Source organism: Dipodomys ordii, unplaced genomic scaffold, assembly GCF_000151885.1.
Source record: "Dipodomys ordii isolate 6190 unplaced genomic scaffold, Dord_2.0 Scaffold204, whole genome shotgun sequence".
Lineage (NCBI taxonomy): Eukaryota > Metazoa > Chordata > Mammalia > Rodentia > Heteromyidae > Dipodomys > Dipodomys ordii.
In genome coordinates, this window is record NW_012267420.1 from 182,105 (window position 1) to 199,568 (window position 17,464).

Sequence of the window (17,464 nt, forward strand, 5' to 3'; positions counted from 1 at the left end):
CATATACAGCCTTTATTGTATTGAGGAATGTTCCATGGATTCCTAATTTTTCCAAAACCTTCATCATGAAGGGGTGTTGGATCTTGTCGAATGCTTTTTCCGCATCTCCAATGCATGATTTGTTGAAGGCTCCTCTGCTTTGGAGAAATAGACTCTCAGTTATTAGTATCATTTGCCTTAAAAGCACATGTAGTGTTTTTTTAATTCCTCATTCACAACCTTGTCTTTTCTATACATGTAACTTAATTAAAAGACAAAAAATATAAAAAAGAAACAGTCTGAACATGGTGGCACAGTGTTATAACCCCAACTACTTGTGAAGTAGAGACTAAAAGTATTAGGGTTCTGGTCAGGTGTGGCAAAACGACAAGATGTGGTAGTTTATATCTAAATTTCAGGTAGTGAGGAGGCAGAAACAGGGAGATTGAAGTCAAAGTAAGCCCCAGGCAAAAATGATGATTCTATATAAAAAAAGAATATATTGTGGTTCAATTGATAGGAATGTGTGCATAGTAAGCACAGAGCCCTGAATTCAAAAGCCAGTACCACTAAATGCAATCATAATATTCAGCACATATCCTGTGACAGAAAATTTGAGGGAGAAGTTAGATGGGAAGGATTAGGAAGAATGATAAAAGGGGTGCTATTAATCCAGACACATTGTACTTACAAATTGATATGTTGAATGGTAGCTCTTTAGTAAAAAAAATATTGAATTGAAACCCCTGAGCACAAGGACTTAAAGATAATTTAAAAAGCCTTTGCAAAGATTTAAAATATTCAATATTGTCAACCCCTCGACTCACCCCTTTCCCTTGCTTTCCTTAATTTTGTGATATAGACAATAAATACTTGATTGTATTCTCCCACATATCCCCCTTCATTTGTCCACCCCTCTCCCCTTGGTCCAAATCCACCATCTTGCATGTACCCATTTCTTAGTGCTTATACATTATTTGGACAGGAAAAAAGACCTGGAATATTTTTATTTTGTCAATCAACAAAGAATTTTATGAATACAATAGATCTTGATTAATATCATCCCTTTAATCATTTTCCCCCATCCCTTCCAGCCTCACATTTTCCTCAATTTTCTTAATTTTGTAGGATATTCATTGAATTTTAGACTGCCATGCTTTAAACAACTGAGTTGTAATTAAAAGAAGGTGCTGGGATGTGAAAGTTGCTGTTTTTATCCTGTCACCAAATTGTTATGACTCACATGAAGTTGTTAATAAGCTAAAAGCTATAAAAGGAGCTCATTTCATTTGCTTTCTGGACTTCTCTCTTGATTTTCTTACTTTGCTATACAAACACAAGCAAGTGTGCAACTCAGAAAAATTTTCTACCATTCATAATAGATAAGAACTTTATCAGAAAATATTTCATCTAGGATTTATTTTTATATTATGTAAGAGGAAAAGGTTAAGCCTCCACTGTCCATATGAGACATACAGGCAATCCTAATTAATGGAAAAATTTATTTTGATTCTATGGAGAGATATCCACAGTGGACAAGTTCCTATTGCTGGCCTTTCCTATATTCCTCTCACATTATCCTTCCTTTCTCTCCAAAGCTATTGTCTCAGATTCTGTCAGTTGTTCTCTGGTCTACAAAAGATACCGTTAGAGCTGAAAATCAGCTTAGTGTTTATTTTTTCTTCAGACATCAGCTGTGCATTTAACTGTAGCTCCCACATCCTGAGTGTAGATAGCACCACATTTCACTCTGAGGAATATATGTTGTCTATACAGTGGTCGGCTAGCACCATCTTGCTTCTGTGCAGATTTTATCTGGCTCCACGGTGGAAGGTATGTGATTTGGGGGTATGCATAATTCCAAAGCTCCTCAGAGAGGAAGCTGCAGAGAATTTAGTGGCTTCCTATCTTAAAAATACAGGAACCTTGGGACCTAGGTTTTTTTGGGCCTGGCTTACTTCAGTTAATATGGTTTTTTCCAAGTCTTTCCATTTCCTAACAAACAGTGTGGTGTCATTCTTTCTGATGAAGGCATAGAATTCATATCTATCTATCTATCGATCGATCGATCGATTGATCTATCTATCTATCACATTTTTTTGATCCATTCATGTACTGAGGAGCATCTGGGTTTGTTCCATATCTTAGCTAATGTGAACAATGTTGTGATAAACATAGTTGTGCTGGTAGCTTTAGTATGGCCTTGTTTGTGATCCTTTGGGTAAATGCCCAAAATGGGATTGCTGGGTCATAGGGGAGCTTTATTTCTAGGATAAGCAAAAAAGGTCAAAAGCTATGTACATATGACCATATAAGATGATGCTAAGCAAAATTAATCCCAAGATAAGGACATGAAAGGTTTTATCTATTTTGCTGTTTAAGTTTTTTAATGTTTATTTTAAGTAAGTTTTTTATTGTGAAAATACTACAGAGGGGTATGTACTTATAAAGTACTCTGTGATTTTTTTTGTTTCTCTTCTATGTTCTTCCCCCATGGAATAATCCCTGTTTTCACTGAATTTGTTCCTAGTGCCTTGCATCTTGTATATCCATTTTTTTTAATTTGGGAGAGGAAGGGAAATAACAAAAAGCTGAAATAATGAGACATTTTGACCCATTGTAACGAGATATACAAGATACTATGTTGAAAAGGAACTTTACAACTTTGAGGGTTGGAAGAGAGGAGCTGAGAAGGTGGGGAGGGAAGGGATGGTAGGGGAAAAACAAAGGAGAGGTAACAATGCTATATAGGAAATGTACTCATTACCTTACTCATGTAACTGTTGCCCCTCTGTACAATATATTTACAATAAAAATATTAAAAAATACAGGAAACTTAACATTGCTGCAATTGTGTATAGTAATCACCATTATGTGAAAATTTAAGCTTATTCTAGTAAACACAGAAAATCATCTTGGATAGAAGATACACTTAAATGCTAGTGAATCTGACAAGCATATGCAAATTCAAGAAATCGAATCAGATGTCTGTCTCTGTCACTTAACTATTCTGTTGTTTTAAGGAATTACCTTATACTTTTATCATCCAAGTGTACTATTCAGACCTGGGATTAGTACCTACTCTTCCTTTTTCTGAGCATTTTTCAGGCATGCAAATTCAATGTTATGATTGAAATATTGTATGTAGAGTATTGTTTAGATGTTAAAAAAGTATTACTTTACTACTATTTTCATTATTGTAAACTAACAAGTTTGATACATAAAGCAGTGTTAGTATATAGAAATTAAATCATGTAATGTTTTTTGTTAACCAATAAAACTTATTGAAACAAACATATCATACCTTTGCTTGATACCATTTAAGAACAGTAAATAACATAAAAAATTTGGCCATTTCTTATAAAACTTCATTTGTTACTAGTACAATTCTAAATTGATTTTTGAATAACGTGAGTAACAATAATACTCATTGATCTTGTTTGGTTCACCTCACGATCACATTGTTAAGCACATTAATTGCCCCTACAAATGACAATTTGAAAACATAACAGTTACTTAGTGGAGGTATTAAACTCTTATTTAAAAGAGCTTAAAGTAGCCATTAGTATAGCATTCCAAATAAACCATGCCATTCCTAGTTTTTCAAGAGAATTATATTTGTTTCACCTATTAAGTGAGAACTGTATTTCATTGTATAGTAAGACTTTTGTTTATAGCATAAAATAATATAGTTATACTATATTGGGATGTTTAGATAAGATAATGAATGAATACTCCATGTTGAAAACCCCAGGGATACTGTTTCCTCCTCTGCCTTGCTTTTACTTTGTGTCTGTTAGTAGGCCAGGCTTTCTATAAACACAACAGAGGCATACTTTCTCCCCTCCTTTCATTTCCCAGTGGTTGTCATTGTTTTCATATAAAAAATAACAAAATTTTATTGAATTGTTTTTAATTCCAAAAACTTCTATGTTATTCTAACTTTCTAACTTAAATTTCCATTATGATTTACTTTTTCTTCACTCACTTTTAATATATGTTTCTTATTGTAAAGATACTGTACAGAAGGGTTATACTTATATGAGTAAGGTAATGAGTACATTTCCTACCCAGCATTGTTACCTCCTCCTTTGTTTTTCCCCTACCATCCCTTCCCTCCCCACCTTCCCTACTTTACCCCCCATGGAAGTTGTAAAGTTAATTTTCAACATAGTATCTACATCTCTTGTTACAATGGGTCAACCAGTATCCTCATTTCAGCGTTTTGTTTTTTTCCCTTGCCCTCCCTAAATTAGAAAAATGTCTATACAAGATGCAGAGCATCGACATCAAATACAGTGAAAACAGGGGTTATACCATGGGGCTTGAACAAAAGAAACAAAAATAATCACATAGTACATTATAAATATGTTAAAAACAATAGCAAGCAAAAAAAACACTTGTGTCCCTGTCTTGGGGTTCATTTCACTTAACATCATCTTATATGGTCATATGTACATGGCTTTTGAATTTTTCTGCTTGTCCTAGAGATATACTAGTTATTGAAGATAAGGGAAACCATGGGACCTATGTTTCTTTGGGCCTGGCTTACTTGACTTAATATAATTTTTTCCAAGTCTTTCCATTTCCTAACAAATGGAGTAATGTCATTCTTTCTGATGGAGGCATAGAATTCCATTGTGTCTCTATACCACAATTTTCTTGATTCATTCATCTACTGAGGGGCATCTGGGTTGGTTCCATATCTTAGCTATGGTAAATAATGTTGCGATGAACATAAAATGCAGTAGGGCTCCCTTCTGGCCACATCCCCTCCAGCGTCTGCTGTTACTAGATTTCTTGATTATAGCCATTCTCACTGGGGTGAGGTGGAATCTCAATGTTGAAGTGTATAATTTTTAAAATTTGTAACCCACTTGATTTAATTTAGACTTCTGAAACAAACTCAGCTTTCAGAATTTGCAAGGATGATCATGCTTACTTAGAAATCTCAAGTTGCCTAGCTACGTAACCTTGTTCTCTGTGCTGCAGAACATAAGGTCATGATTTCTACATTTTAAATATAAGATTAAGAATCATAACTTTATGCTTTGTTATGATTTCAATAGGCGCATGTACTGAAAGCTTGGTTCCCAGATTGTAGCACTATTTTGGGAGGTGCTCAAACTTTAGCAGGTATATAGGTAAGTAGTCACTGGGGGAAGGCCTTTGAGAATATCTTTATCTTGGTCTTATCCTTTTCTCTCTCTCTTCTCTCTCTTCCTTTTTCTCTCCCTTTATCTCTCTCTTTCTCTTTCTCTTCTTTCTTCTCCCCTCTACTCTCCTCCTCCCACTTTCCTATCTGTTAACAGGTAAGCAAATTTACCCTGCAACATGCTCCTGCTAATATGTTGTTTTATTTCACCACCCACCCAGAATCAATAGAACTAAGCACAATGTATTGAAATCCTGAACCAAATAAATCTTTCTTCCCTTTAAATTGTTTCTCTCTTCCCTTTTAAATTGTTTCCATCTGGTAGTTAGTCACAGTAAAGAAAATCTGACTAAAACACACAATCTATGATTCCAAAGAAGTGGAATCCTATGACTTAGTGCTGTGACTAAACCTGATCATGTAACAATTCTGAAGCCATTGGGACTGGTTTAGGGGAGGAATTTTGAGATGTGTTGAATATGGGCTACACAAAGCCTAGGATGCCATAGGTACAGCTTAGTGGGCAATTCTGGTAGGACCTCAGAAAACTAGCATCATGATAGAATTGTCAACAGTAAATATTGTGCTGCTTCTTCCCCCTGTTCCTTCCAGTTAGATTGGGTATGTTTACTGCCAAATTATTTCATTCTTAAGGGTTAGCATTGAGTTTCAAAGGAGACTTTGAACTTGGCCAACTTTGGCTAGGGAAGTCTTAAAGATATACTGAATGCATTTGGTGTTTTATGATGGATATGAACCTTTTAGTAGCCAGAAACATAACTCTATGGTTCTTTATGATATGTTCCCTCAAAAAAAAACCCCTAATGTATGCAGTTTAGTTCTTAGCTGATGACACTGTTTTTGAAGGTGCTGCAAATCTTGGGAAGGTAGGGCCTATCTAGCTGGAAGAAATAAATTATTGGGGTTTGTTCTTGGGGGTATCTTAACCTCGCCTGCTCTTTTCTCTCTCTTTTTCTCTTCCACATGCTGCCACTGCCAGAGACCCACAATCAAGCACTTTGGACTAGATCCTCTAAACCTGTGAGCAAAAAAAAAAAAACAATTTTTCTCCTTTAAATGGTTACTGTCCAGTATTTGGCCATAGTAATACAAGTTTGATGAATAAACACCTACAAATCATATAATTTCCTTCTTCATCTTGTGACTCCTCTATGCTAGTCTCCTTATTTTAGAATCCTACTTTCAATGATTACGTTGCATGTCTCTATCAAGTCATAGTTTCTCTAGGCTGACAGCTGGAAAGGATCACTTCCCCACTGATTTTGGGGCTTTGTCCTACTCACATGCTATTCAGGTTCTGTTTCTGTCATACTTCTGTTTTGTTCATGGTCGTTTATTTTATTTGTCCATTTGCTTTATCAATTGCCTGGTTTTGACAGACATTAAATTAGTTTCCTTGTTTTTTCTAATTTATCTTAGAAACAGTGACCTTCCTTTACTCACTTCTCTGCTGTTTGCCAACTTGATTTTCAGCCAACTGTCTGCTCACATCTGTTTTGACGATCTCTTCTCTTCAGTTAAGTTTATTCTCATTATTGCATTTTGCTGCGCTCAGTAAAGAATTTAATTTCTTTGGAGAATGACCAAGTGTCTGCGGAATGAGTGGAATTTTAAAACTTATCATTTGACTTTTTTTTCAGATGTTAGAGATTATACTGAGGGACTTGTATGTCCTAGGTAAGTGATTTATCACTGAGTTACATCCCTACCCAAGGAATGGTGTTGTACAGAGGAGAAATTCTGAAAAACTGATCACCAAGATGTATATGCTATAATGTCAATAAAACCAAGAGATGGTTTCCTAAGTCACTTCAGCCTTTCCTCCTTCAAGAGAGTGAACATCATCAAAGTGACCAGTGTTGAGAAGAAGGATGTACATATGCAAATATGTTGGATAATCAGGGGGTAATTTGCTTTATAATTTGAAATATTATTCTTTTCTTTTCTTTCAAGTAGAGTCTGTACTGTTAATGTTCTGGGTTTTATGAGCTTTATATATTGCCAATTACACAAATATGGCCAGCTCAACAAAACATGCAGAGAAAAATTTTGCCTGCATTTAAAGATAGCACAATGAATGTAATAGTGTTATAAACCATTCTTTAAGAAAAATTTAGGCTATATTATAGAGTGAAAGTCTTTAAAGACTTTAAAAATGAGACATGTTTTAGATCACATTCATTAAAAGCCTAAAATAAATTTTGTCTGTGTATTTATCTCTATATGCATCCTTTATAATATTTAACAATATAAAATGAGGTCAATTTAACATGAGGCTTGAACTTATTTTAAATCAGTCATTTTTTGCAACTTTTAGAAAGCATTTGTAATAAAAATAATGTTTTTAACAGAAAATTAGTAAATGTTGGCATTATCTCCTTCTTGGAAATAAAGTAGAAAATAATAAGGTAAGCATAATTTAATGCTTCTTTGAGTCCTAATCTACATTTGCTTTTTAGTAGTGCTAATATTTTAATCTCTAGATTCGAACATAATGTGATTATTTTTCTTTAGAAAGACATAGAAAGTTATAGATATAAGTCCTCTTGGGTAAGCACTGAAGGACAAGTTAGGGTCTGTCTAGGAATCAAGGAGATTGATGAGTGGCACAGGGTGGGGGAGATGACATCACTGTTGCTGTCCACATCAAACCTTGAGTAGCCTAATATAATTTTTTCCAAATCGTTCCATTTCCATGCAAATGGTACAATATCATTCTTTCTGATGGATGAGTAGAATTCCATTGTGTATATATACCACATTTTCTTGATTCTTTCATCCACTGAGGTTGATTCCATATCTTGGCTATGCTAAACAATACTGCAATGAACATGGTTGTGTTGGTGTCCTTAGTGTGGCCTGGTTTGTGGTTCATTTGATAAATGCCCAGGAGTGGAATTGCTGGGTCATAGGGAAGCTCTATGTTTAGTCTTTGGGGGAAACTCCATACTGCTCTACAGTTTACATTCCCATCAATATTGAAATAGCTATGTTGCTGCCAGCATTTGTTATTGTTAGTTATCCTCACAATGGCCATTCTTACTGGAGAGAGGTGGAATACCAATGTCAAAGTAAGCCAGAGCCAAAGCACCATAGGCTGTATGGTTTCACTTATTTGTGGTAACTAGATGTGCCTATAAATCTACAAGTAAACAGTAAATACACTGAATTATATACATATATATATATGTACACACACACACACACAGGCACAAGATAAATTATATAAGACCCTAGACATTAACTTACAGAGGAAGATATACATAGGAGAAAAAGATTCAATAGCTATGTACAGATGATCATATAAAATAATATTCTATTAAATTAATTCTAAGAAAAGGAAACAAGAGACATATTTAGTTTCTATTGTAGCTATTTTTGTTCTCTTTTCCTTTTGTCTTGTTTTATTAGTTTGTGTGTCTTTGGAAGGGGAAAGGAGGGCACATAAAAGGTGGAACAGGAATGGAGAAATACAACATCACTAATACTGTGTGGCAAATAAACTGGGTATCTTGTGGGTGGAGATGAGAGGGAAAGACGGGGAGAGAGAAATAGAAGGGAGAGATGGTTCAAACAGTGGTACTCATTGCTCATTACCTAATTCCTGTAACTGTAACCCCTCTGTATATTAACTGTACAATAACAATTTTTTTAAATGATTAAAAACACTAAAATAATAAAGCCTGAGTAGCAAAAGGAATCCCAATATTTACAACTCACCACCTAAGGCAATTTGAGGATAAATCTGGCATGCACAAATTAAATTTGGATTAAGAATAAAGTTCAATTTTTTGTGTTTAAGTAAGATTTGGAAGTCATCAGTTGCTATATCAAATAAATACTTCTAAACTCTTCTGTCCTAACAGTAGATATGTTACTCTTCATTCCTTGGTTTTGGAATAACTCCCTAAAGGACCAATTCTAATTACTGAAGATACTACAAGATTGTTTTGAATGTGATGTATTCACTCATGACCAGTAATTTAGTTGCATCACTGTGACTTCTCTGAACTTAAGGGATTTAAGACATAATTACCAGAAAAAAATGTCTACAATGAATATCTAATCATAATGTCATCCCAAGATACATCGGAAACTGAGGGTGGGGACTGTTCTGTTTTGTTTTTGAATAAACAGAAATTAAGTCTAATTCACATATTATCCTGGATGTCAGTTAAATCCAACCATATGTCCCTCTCATTACATCGTTGTGGGACTGATTAATTAATTGAATGATAAATCTGAAGACTTTTTGTGTACAAAAATTATTTACAAAATTAGTTTTCATCAAGGACCAAAACCCCTTGAAACCTTGAGATTCTAATCAAAAGCTGTATTAACTTGATGTAAGGTTATTTGGTTTAAACTCTTTAATGAACAGAGGAAATGAGCATTGGGGGCACAGTGTGATTCTATTGCAGGTGTCTAACTGGCTGTAATATAGATCTCATTAGGATATACCACAGATTTTGTGATTAAAACAAATATACAGACACACACAGAAAAAGCTTGTGGGTATTGAGCAACATAAATACATTTGGGTAAAGAAATACGCAAAGAGCTGTAGCAGTACAACTGTGATAAATCCACACTAACCATGTGGATTTGATGATTTCATACATTCTGTCGAAAATGAGCAAATATGATTGTACTAAGGCAGGCATTAACCATCAGCTAAAACACTGATTAGCATGAAACAGATTGAAAGGAGAAAAGAGAACAATCTAGATTGATAAAAAAAAGATTGTCTTTGGGTGCTTATATTAAAAATCAAAAGATAAATATTGTGTTTTCTTTTAGAAAATACTGGCTGGGTTCAGTCTCCTTCACATAACCAAACAAACTTCAGGTCTTGACTTTCATGTCCACTTCTCCAGGTAAGTATCTGGTGAAAAATTCTTAATTCCTCTCTTTTCATAGCATTTCCCATGAGCTGTACTTTCTATTTAATTATATGGGATAGAATTATGGTCTCTCCAGGGAAAGTTTCTATTTTTTTTCCCCTCGCTTGGTTCACCTTTGCTAAAATGGTACCAGGGACATAGTAGAATTTCAGTATATATTTTCAAACAGTTTGAAGAGATCCTCTGTAAAAATGGTTATATTTGCCAAATAGGTGCTCAGGAAATGTTTAGAAGTGTAACAACTGAACAGTGAAAACTGTGAAGAAACACTTTTTGAAGGGAGAGCAAGGTTGTCAGGCCTAAAGTTGTACTAAGAGTTGGTTGGGGTGGAAAAGGTACTACAGAGAGAAGAGGAAAATATGAAGACAATGAAGCAAATGAGTGAGTGCCTTGAAGAAGAGGAGAGTGAATTCATTGTATCCCTCTAAGTTTCCATATCCTTGACTATGAAATGAATAATGGTCCTTAATTCATCTCTATCAAATGGCCAGGCTAGTCATTCACTGCAGTGAGTTATTCCATCATTATATAGAATGTCTCTAGATAGAAAATCTCAAACATGCCACTTAACCCAGAAATAAATTTTGATATATTTTAAAATTACATTTCCCTTCATTTACCTTTGCTGGTAAAAATTATTTTCTTTGTGGTGTCCCATAGGCTATTAGTGAGAAAAGGTTGGTAAACCACTTTCTAATGAAGAACCATCCAACTTGACTTCAGATTGGAGTGGTCTGAAGAGCTTCTAAACTTCTTTCAAGCATCTGACTACTTAAATGAGAAAACTCTCAATAAATAGGCATTTTGTTGTTGTTGTTCTTGCTGTTAAGCATTTCAGTTAATTCCTGCAGGCAGCCAGGTTTGACAACTACTATAAAATATCATATTACTTCATAAAAGTTCATAAATGTTCCCTTCATAAAAGTTGCGAAGCATAAAATTTTGCATTTTCTAAAGGATCCTCTCCAACTTGAGGACTAACTTTAGGATACCATTGAGCCACATAGGGAGCTTTCAAAATATTAATTTTGACTTAACTTCTAGAGATTCTGATTAGTAGATAAGGAACCTGGGCCTAAAATTTTGCTTTTAAATGCATTTCTATATGAAGCAAATGCCAACTAGTGTTTATGTGATTCGAACTACTTTAAATATCCTCATTGTGACTTCTCCATGACTCATTGAGGGCTTCTTGTCCTCTTTCACCACTTTCTAAACTTAAAGGAATTTCAGTAACTACAAATTATTCATTATAATTTTACATGAACCTTGTTCCCTTATTTGCTTACATTTAGCTTTAGTACAGTATTGAGTTTCCTCTCTAAATTCATCTCTTCTCTGCCAACTTGAGCCGGGAATTTGAAAAATTGGTGGAAAGAAATGGAAGTTTCATGCTGAGGTGAAATTAGATCATCACCCTATAGTTAGTTTGGTGTCATTTTGATTTCTGTGCAGCTTCAACATATACTGTGATCTGAGAATTTTTCAAATCTGTATCCTTTCTATTATTCTCTAAAGGTGATCTTGGTAAGCGATCTGTGTTCAAAATGATATGCCATCCAAATGGACCCCGCAGTGACTTTAAATTGAAGTAAAACTTGGAACTAGTGATTTCTAGACAAAAGAATAAATACAATGGGTGAATAAAGGAAATACTTTTTGAACTCTATAGCTTTTTTCCCCCTTTAGGAGTAGTTTATTAAACCCATCTGAAGAACCACTTCAAAAGCAATGAGTCCTTGTGAGTGTCAGCAAGACTGAGTGTTGATTGACTAGTGGGGTCTGGGAACTATAGAGTGGATGATTCCTTTATAACTCCAAAAACTTCCTCTACTCAACTATGAAAGTCTAAAATACATAAAAATTCAGAGGGTTTACCACCCAAAACTGTGATATTTATCATGACTCATTAGTTTGATATTTCTCTAAGATAGGCTTTTAGGAAAATAGTTAACTAGAGGAAATAAAAAGTCAAGTTTGACTGAGGAAGGATTAGAAACATATGGGCAGGAAACTTGAGGAAACAGCATGAACTAGATAGTGGAAATCAGGTTTTCTGTCTTTAATTGCCTTGTGCTCTCATGTGTGGGCAGTTTCTGGAAAAAGGTACAAAATGACCTCTGATTTCTTCTCCTATTCAGAGAAAAACATCTTGAACCTAGGGCAGTCATTTCTTAGAGCTGCTCGAGGGTACAATGCTTCTTATTTTTAACCAAGCTTACAGTTTAAAAACAATGGTTTTAGTCTGTTTTTCCTCTACTTGATTTAAGGTAATATTTGTAGTCTTTAAGCTAAGATATTCAAAATATGTAATAGATATTCATTTATAGATTAAAAACCTTTGGAAATAACTCATAAGTCGAATAAATATTTCTTGATGAGGAATTAGGAAATATTACTGGTCATTTAAAAAATCAATCAATACTATAGTTATAACTCATTTGAAGTTACTTTTGTCAAGTCTGTGAAAGATACTACATAGTCACCTGAATATATATGTGATTATAACTCATTTGAAGTTACTTCTGTCAAGTCTGTGAAAGATACTACATAGTCACCTGAATATATATGTGATTTTGCTTTTAGATCTTTAACAATATAGTATCTGTATATTAAAATAAATACTTTTTGTTGTTGTTGCTGTTGTTTTGTTTGTTGTGCTGATCCTTGGAGTTGAATTCAGGACCTGAATACTTTCCCTGAGCATTTTTATTCAAACCTATCAGATTTTGATGATCAATTGGAGATAAGAATCTCATGCACTTTCCTGCCTGGTCTGGCTTTGAACTGCAATCCTCAGATCTCAAGCCTTCTGAATAGTTAAGATTACAGGTATGAGCCATTGGTGCCCGGCTGAAATTATTATATTTGTTGTTGTTGTTGTTTTGCCAAATAAAATGTTTATTTTGAAAGCAGTGGTATAAAATTGAAAAGTGCCGCTGTAATTTTGAACATTTTCTGAAAACTTATTATCAAAACATTTTCTACATCGGTAAAAATAGTTATGTCTGATAAAATGTATTTTTGAGTAGTCAGATAAATTAATTATGACAAGAATAGTTATTAATTAAAACATTATGCACAGCTTCCACATATACCATTTAATTCACAATTAGCTTCAAACAAGTTAAAAGGATTGTGCACTCAAATGTCCATGCCTTATAAAATGTCAAGTTAAATACCTAACTGTGAACCAGATTGCTTATGATACAGGCCTTTCAACTTTAAATATCAAATGCATGAATGACAGCATGAATCTTTTTAACTTTGTACAGATGACATGCAAACTCTAATATTTTGGGAAAATTAAGTCACTTAGTAACATTTTTTGAGGAAGCATGTATTTAAGCATTATACTGAACACCTCTTGATCAATTATGTGGAAGTCAAAATGTCATACAGCAGATTTTACCATGGTATTAAAGAAAACACTCAAATGGCTTGTTGGTAGCAATTTTCAGGAGCATGGAAAATAAGATCTAATCAAATTATTCTAATTAACATGAAAGTATATTCTAAGCGCTGGTAAAGGAACTTGATTCCATAATTTTAAAAATGAGTATATTTTATTACATTTGGTGATTACCAATATTCTATGAGATTCATCTTTCCACTTCATCATTTATTTCACTAAAGTAAAAAGGGTTTTTCCAGCCTTCAAAAATCACAGGTATTTTTCCTGTGGAAACATTGTTCTCATTCAGCAAACAGCCAGGAAAATGAGAAAAATTAAATGAATTCTTTGTGTGTTAAAGAAATTTCAGATTTGAATATATTTAGATGTGCATACTTCATACCTAAGTAGTTTGTAATATTTCTTCGGACTGAAATGAACAGTTTGGAATTTTGAATCTGTATTTAATTGTGTGTTCATTAACACTAATGAACACTAGTATTTATGTATTTAACACTAGTATTTATTCATGTATGGAAAATTTTCTCAAAATCCAATCTTTTATTATCTAGTCTTTTTAATATGCTTCTTTTTAGATTTATGGTCCATCAAATGAGACAATAAACAATATAAGTGAAAATAAGCTTAAAATATATCAGTCAAGACACTTGTACCTGCATCTTGCTCACTGTAAGGATGATGTGAGAAAATTAGCTACTTTAATCAAGCACTTTGGCTTGTTGCTTACAAAGTAATAGGTGAGTATGTTTAAATGAAGCAATTTTCCGAATGAATGTCAGATAGTGAGAAATGTCATGGGCTTTTGATAAAAAGCCCATTTTTGATAAAAATGAAATTACTATGGTAGAAAAAAATTTAGAAATTTCTACATAGCAAGACAAATCAGATAAAAATGTTAATAATACCTCAACAATGACCTATAGGATAGTAGTAGTCTATTAACTTTACAGATAGAAGAGCCAAATAGAATATATCTCCTACAGTTACAGAGAAATCATATTATACATTCATACAAGTATCATTGACTTCCTTCAGTCTAGGATGACAAGTTTGTACAGTTGTTGATAAACTCTACTGTCATGATCCACGTCTAACTCTTAATTGTAATAGAATATTCTCCCAAGTTTTAAATATAATGAAACTTTCTCCAAGCTAATCTTTTCCAATGAGAAATGTTTTCCTTATGATTAAAAGTATAAACACTAATTTATCGAGGGAAACGGTTTGGAAATCTATCCTATGATATTGGGTTATGGTTTCATTTATTTGAATTAAACATTCTATCATAGTTTGAAGTATGTATCCTAGTAAGCAATATTGAAGCCCACACCCAGAATCAGAAGTACTCACTAGAGAAAACTTAGTAGTCATTTAAAATGTATTTATGTATGATGAAGTCAGATTGAGAGCAGGATGGTCCCTTATGCAAAAATGACTGCAGTGATTCTGAGAATAGGAGAATAGAAAGAGAAGGCCATGAGAAGAGACAGATGCATGGAGAGAAGACAGCAGGATGATGGAGGAAGAGACCGTCATTATATACTTGTAGTTGGGTTAAAGAAAAGATTGCATGTAACACTCAGAGGCTGAGTGAGAGTATGCTTACCCAGCTCCTTGAGTGAGAAGAACTCTTACCTTCTAAACTATGTAAGAATCATTTTGGTCATTTAAGTGGCTCGTGATTGCAGTAATCCTAGGAACTAACACAAAACCACTTAATTTTCAGATTCATTGTTTCCTTATGTTTGGTTGTGGGTCTTAAATCTCACTTATATTTTTGAGATTTTTTTCTTGAATTCTTAAATTCTCAGTTTTGTTGTAATATCTCTAGGAGGGAATCCCATGAGTTCTATTTCTTCATTTTTTTCTCATTTTGAGTCTCTTTATACCATGTGTTTGGAGTAGGTATCATGTTGAATGCTAATATTTAAAAGATGTTTCATATTCCAAATAGGGTAGAGGAAATTCAGCATATAGTAGTATGGAAGAAGATGCTAGATTCTGATTCTTAAGATAAAAATCTTCTTTCCTTATTATATATTTATAGAAGATGATACAAAACAGCTGATCGTCTCATATAGGTATCTTTATTATGCAAGCATAGGTAAAACATAATAGGGATTATTTTGAATGGGGAATGCTATGGATTAAACACAGGGCATCATGCTTCCAATGCAGGTGGCTCCCATTCTTGAGTAGCACCTACTTTTTGCCTTGGTTATTATGCCTTGATTATAGCATTTTTCCTTATGCCCACCAATCTTCCAGCCATTGCGTTTTCTCTGTAGCTGGAATAACAGGCACAGGACACCTTGCTCAGCCACTTAAAGAGGTGGAATCTTGTAAACTTGTGAACTCATTCCATGGTTTCCTGATCTCCACCTCTTCATAGCCAGAATTACAGATTTAAGACGCTATGACAAAGAAATGATTTGACTCAATCTATGATGGAATCGCTAACCATGCAAAGCATATATTTGAAGCTAGTAAATCACCCATATAATTAAGATACTATAATTCTTATATAACGTAGAAACACAGGTCTGTGAGAAAGATTCAGAAAAATGTTCAGCAGTTCTACTATCAAATCTTAAGATTAAGGTAGCATTTCAATTTCAGTAGACAAAAAAATCAGTAGACAGTCATGTACTGATTCTGATAAGCTGGATTTTTGGTTAGGAAAGCTAGATCTATACTTCATAGACATCATAGGATTTGAGAAGATAAACTTCATAATGTAAACAGTAGCAATGCCCAGTATTGTCGAGGGTAAAGTGACACAGACTATTTCACACTCTGTGGGTACATATGAACACAATCTTCCCAGAGAGCAATTTAGTAATTTGTACAAAGAATTTTCAAAAGCCTTATCCTTGCTTCTTTGTTGTTATATTTGTAGAGCTATTGACTTTAGCAAGTTCTCTACTTACAAGAAAGCAATGTCATTTACAGAAGAGCTTCTTGGCCTTTCCTATTTCCATGTGTCACTTGGAGTTCTTGTTAAGAAATTCAGGAGGCTATGGTTGGGCTCCAAGATTACATTCCTATGTTCCGGGTGAAGGATGTCTAGGTCATACCTAATGCCTACACAGCAGAAGTAGGGGCTGCTGTTTACATAGCATTGCAAAATACACTTTCTAAATTGTCAAGCTACATCTTAGACATGTACATATGAAGTCTAAATAGCTGCTGGTCAAACATTCATGTGTTAAGCTTTTTGGTCCTTCATCCTTTCTACATGAAGCATGGTAGTTTATACAGAAAATAGTTCCACTAACACAAAAACAAAAATTCCTCACGATCCTGGAATTTAGAGCTTATTATTTCTTAGCCCCAGGAAAGTTTTCTCTGGCAATTTCCCTCAAAACATTCTTAAATCTGTTTCCCACCATTGAGTTAAACTTGACTGTTTGAGAGAGGAAAGGTAGGAAATCAATCGAGGCCATTCTGACAAATTTAATAGCACTTCATTTCACTGACCTGGGGATAAACTCAATGGTCTTCTCTTATCAAGAGTCTGTATATTATGATACACTAGTTTAACCTTTGTTTCGCTGACTCTGAAGAGTACAGTTTCACAGAACTCCTCCTTGGACCACTTCCAAATCTGAATTAACCACAAGGACCTAGAGTAATATAAAAAAGCAAGACTACTTCTAACTACTATACCTTTCATACTAGAAATGATTCTAAACATAACTAAACATACCTGAAAGAAACAATAACAATAGAAGTTCATTATTGTGAGAATTGTTGAGTGACAGAGAAAGGCAGTAACATGTAAAGAGCTTGTCAGAAACTTTGGGATAATAGGCTGGGGGAGTGGAGGGGGAGTATAAAAATCATTTGAGGGGCTGGGAAGGTGGCTCAGTGGTAGAGCACTTGCCTTGCACGCATGAGGCCCTTGGTTCAATTCCTCAGCACCACATAAGCAAAAAGAAAGAAAGAAAGAAAGAAAGAAAGAAAGAAAGAAAGAAAGAAAGAAAGAAA

The 17,464-nt window shown here is 34.2% G+C and overlaps 1 protein-coding gene across 1 annotated transcript in view; it reads right to left on the reverse strand.

Moving 5' to 3' along the window:
• Nkain2 (Na+/K+ transporting ATPase interacting 2) overlaps nt 1-17,464 on the reverse strand; it is a 701,515-nt gene that overhangs the window by 105,269 nt on the left and 578,782 nt on the right. The gene's annotated exons all lie outside the window — the stretch shown is intronic.